The sequence below is a fragment of the Ipomoea triloba genome, chromosome 9 (genome assembly GCF_003576645.1).
Source record: "Ipomoea triloba cultivar NCNSP0323 chromosome 9, ASM357664v1".
NCBI classification, from domain to species: Eukaryota; Viridiplantae; Streptophyta; class Magnoliopsida; order Solanales; family Convolvulaceae; genus Ipomoea; species Ipomoea triloba.
Genome location: NC_044924.1, coordinates 30,894,281 through 30,899,281, shown reverse-complemented (window position 1 = coordinate 30,899,281; position 5,001 = coordinate 30,894,281). Strand labels below are relative to the sequence as shown.

Genomic DNA, 5,001 nt, shown 5'->3' with positions numbered 1-5,001 from the left:
TTTTATATATATATATATATATATATATATATATATATATATATATATATATATATATATATATATATATATATATATATATATATATATATATATATGTCTTATTAGAGTTAATTCAATTTTTGACATTAGATTTATATGTGACAATTCAATTGTAGTCATTTTTATCATAATATTCCTCTTTGGTCCTAGTATTATTGTAACACGACTATTTTTAGTTATCTGTCAATAAAATCGTTGAAATTCTAAAAAATACAAGGACATTTTAATCATTTTATTATAAAATGAGTTAACCCGTTATATTTTTTATCATGTTTATTTTTTTTAAAAAATAAAATCATAATTAAAAATTGAAATGTCCTTGTATTTGTATTGAAATTGTTTTGTTGATAAATGATCAATACTAGAACCAAAGAGAGATATTTGTTTTTTTTTAAAAAAAAAAAGACTAAAAATAAATTTCGACCTATATAAATGTAGAAAAAAATGAGATTAAGTATTTCTTATTAATTTTGCAAAAAAAAAAAAAAAGTCTTTCTTATTAATTAAATAATATATGTGAGTATCTAATTTTTGCAGCAAATGGACAATGGATATACAATGGATTATCATCATCTGGCAGGCGGTGACTTTCCTCCAGAGAATGATTATCTTATGGCCATGGGGGATACCAACTCATCATTTGCTTTTTTTGGCCCAAAATTTACACTTTAGTCCCTATTTTGGCTCCCCATACATAAGGACTCCATTTCCCAGCCCTAGGTCCATCCAGGAATTTCACAGACCACAACTCCAAATCTTAAGACACAGAAAGTGAAGTTTGGAGTAGATCTCTGCCATAGCTAGGATACTTCAAGATCTAGCTAGGGAGCAAATTAAGGTTTCATTAAATTAAGATTTCTTGTAAATTATGTTTGCTAGGGAGCAAATTAGGGTTTCATTTTATTAAGTTTTCTTGTAAATTATGTTTGCTAGGGAGCAAATTAAGGTTTCATTTTATTAAGTTTTCTTGTAAATTATGTTTGCTAGGGAGCAAATTAAGGTTTCATTTTATTAAGTTTTCTTGTAAATTATGTTTGCTAGGGAGCAAATTAAGGTTTCATTTTATTAAGTTTTCTTGTAAATTATGTTTGCTAGGGAGCAAATTAAGGTTTCATTTGTAAATTATTAAGTTTTCTTGTAAAATATCTTTAATTTGCTGGCAATTTATATCGCGGATCCGGGTTCACATAGTATTGTAGACCCTGGATGAACCAGCAGTCGTTTTGATATTTAAGCTTTAACGCAAATTAAACAACAAACAGTCACCGTCAAAATTAAAATTTAAAACTCCGTTGTTTAGAACTAGAGTCTACAGTACACTGTGGACCCCAATTCGCTGTATAACAATTGATCTTTACTCAAGGCATTCATTATTAATTATTTGTTTACGTTTCATCACCTTATTATTATTATTATTATTAGTATTATTAATGAAAGGAATGAAAATATCAACAAAAAGGGTGAGTTGATACCCAATATAGTCCTCACTATAGTGATTTTGTTCAATGACTTTTTGTATCAAAGACGAGAATTAAATTGAGCATAAAAAATCATTTAAGATTAAATTAAGTAAAATGGCTATATTTGGTATTAATTCAAAAAGGGTCGAATGCAAATGACTTGCCCGTGCTGATTTAAAAAATATATATATATATTAATTACCCTGACATGCATGGATTGCAATTGGGAAGAATTTTCCCGATCCGTGTTGTTAAATCCTAAGGATGTCAGAACGTACTACTGTGTGGATTGTAGTTAAATCGTTCTAAAATGGAGAAATTGAAGATCTAAACTAACAAATCTAAATACTATAAACACATACAATATTATAGGCATCCGATCGAATACTGAAAAAGGAACAAGGTAGAGCTTACCTTGATTGCTATTTATATAAGATCTGCCAGATCGATCAAGTTCTTGATCCTAATAGCTTGAAGGTACGTTTCAGATGAAACCTGTTTTCTAATTCTAAACACAAGAGGTAAATCAGTTTAAGTTGTTATTGCTTTCCGACCTTTGCTTCATCGATCTTCATTCACTCGGCCTGCGCACAGATCATTAAACCAGGCCAAAACCTATAATCAATCAACATAAAAAGCTAGCTAGCATGCAGGATGAAATCGGCCGGAAAATTAAAGGAACAAATATCAGATGAGAGATGCATGGTTAAATGAATAATAAGGCAATATAATATATATAATGGTTAAAATGAAGAAGAAACCCACAAGCTAATTAAGGAATAACAGAAAATACAGATCATCATTAGCTGCGATAGATGGATCTGACGGCGCGCGATACCGCGTTTCAGTGGGTTGAAATGATGAGCTAGCGCAGCGGGCGTTACTCCAAACTCCAAAGGCAAAACTACATATAAATACAGAAATTTCGCATAAAGTACGTAGTCCCACTTTTTTTTTTTGGAAGCAGCTAAGTAGTCACCTAGAAACTGCAAATAAATGCCACCCTTCCTTTTAATTCTTATTTTTTTAAGACCAATAAATTTTCTCAATCAAGATGCACTGGAATGAGTTTTAATACATTTGCTCTCAAATTCTACTCTTTCACTTTATTTCATGATCTGACAACCAATGATACGATGTTTTCATCATTTGGGTCCTAAAAAAAACGTCTAAATCAAGAATTTGTGAAAGGGAGTAAAAAGTGAGTCCATGTCATATTTTTCCACTAAAACCCTACTTACTAACACTAATCATGTTTGTACCGGTAGGACATACCAACCACTCCTTTTATTGTAACTAACAAACAATTATACACCCGGAAAGAGGTTGCGAACGTCGTTGGTTGGCAGCTAAATTAAAAAAAAAAAAAAGTTTATCAGTAAATTAGGTTTAATGGTATAATTTTAAAGAGTTTAAGAGTGTAATTGAAACTTTTTAAAGTTGGAGGGCTTAATTACTTTTTGACCAAAAGTTGAAGGATCTATTTATTTATTTATTATTTTTTTTTTTTTTTGTTTTCGTGTTGAGGGAGCTCTTAACCATGAAATTCACATAACCTTTATAATAGAAACTTACAACTACTACCCAAATGTACACATGGGATAAATTATGCTCTTCTTGTGTAATAGCATGCAAATCATACAGAAAAGTAATCTCATTAAGAAGATCTTGTACAATAGATTCGATCAAAATTTATGCGGTCATTTTTCAATGGAATTGTGATGCCATTTTTCATCTTCTAAGAAATATATATACAACACAACTTAATAACACCAAAACACATAAAGGTTGTGGTATACTGACAAATTGGAGAACACGGAACCTTGCCTAATCAACATACTAACTGATGGCATTCACACAAGCAGAACAACACGATCGAGGAAGTTGAGTAATATATATTTGGAAGCTCAAAAATCTTTTTTTTTTTCCAGATTATATTAAGGTTGTGTTTGGTTTGCATGTTTGGTTCGCACATGAGAATCGGAATTGGAATTGGAATGTGTATCAAATACATAGTAACAGTAATAGGTTTTTCATGTTTGGTGGTAGGGGGGAATGGGAATGAGAATGTCTTTGGCTCTATTTGGTAGAGCTTATTTAGGCAATCATTATTGTGTGGACCATACTATCAAATAATGTACATTTAATATAAAAATAATGTACATTTAGTATAAAAATAATGTACATTATATTCAGGGGATGTACATTATTTGTGTACTGAATGTACATTATTTTTATAGTATAAAAATAATGTACATTTAGTACATTAAAAATGTACATTTTATTATGGTCCACATAGTTGTGTGGACCATGGTCCACACAATAATTTGCCTTATTTAGGGGCTTATGGCCACGACCGATAAAAATTTGGGCCATGTGCAATATCTTAATTTGTGCCATTTTTAAAGTAATTTCTATATATATCTACTATACTAATAAGAGCCAAAGAGAGTTAGGCCTAAAATGGGTAGAAAAAATGGCGGTCAAATTATTTAATCAAATGGATGGTTCAGATGAATTATTTAATCAAATAGATTTTTTTGACAATTTAATCAAATAGATAGTTAACATAATTTAGATTAATATTATTAATAGAGATTACCTAATTTAACCTTACTTTTATGATTATCCGTTAAATATTCTCTTCTCCCGTTAATATTCCGTTAACTTTTAACTTACCCATTAATTTCTATAAGAAAGATCTTAGGTTCGAACCTCATCTCAATCAAATTTGACAAAATTAAGTTTCTCACTCTATTTACTCTTATTAAATTAAATAAATTAGTAGCTACAACAAAAAATGATAAATATGTATTTCTTTAATTTAGAATTATGTGTCTACAATACCTTTATTTGAAAAAATTATTCATTATCAAAAAATTAAATTAAATAAGAGAAATGATTTCATTAGTTATATTGTCTTTATTTTCTCTCATGCAAAGATTTTTTACATTCAAATTTATCAATTGATATTCATTACATTGTCCATTATCTTATTTTTACAATATCTTGTAATTAAATATCAAAGTTATAGTACAAAATAATGTTATATATTTATTTACCAAGTATTTTATTAATACTATGAAAAATAAATTTTAAAATAATTTGAATCTAATTATATTAACTACTTGGGGATTGGTTGACAAAGAGAGTACTCAAATAACCCAACAAATTGAAACGGAATAGCTCTATTTTACTCTTATTGAATTAAATAAATTAGTAGTTACACCAAAAAATGATACATATGTATTTCTTTAATACCATGAAAAAAATAAAAAAGAATAGTTTGAAACCAATCATATTAACTACTTGGGGGATTTGTTGACAATGAAAGTACTCAAATAACCCATTACCCAGCAAATTGAAGCGAGAAACTACCTTTTAATATCTTTGGAATATATAATATTTTAAATTTTTAAATTTTTATTAATTTATTTAATCTTTTTTTCTTAAACTAGGGATTTATTTATCCACAATAACTCATTCAACAATAATGGTT

At 28.5% G+C, this 5,001-nt stretch overlaps 1 long non-coding RNA gene across 1 annotated transcript in view; it reads right to left on the bottom strand.

Annotated features, from left to right (window-relative positions):
• The window catches only part of LOC116029070, a 5,839-nt gene extending 3,586 nt beyond the window's left edge, over positions 1–2,253 (bottom strand). The window contains exon 1 of the long non-coding RNA XR_004100273.1: positions 1,917–2,253. This is a non-coding gene — a long non-coding RNA (uncharacterized LOC116029070). The remainder of the gene's footprint in view (positions 1–1,916) is intronic.
• Between the last annotated feature and the right edge of the window lie 2,748 nt (positions 2,254–5,001).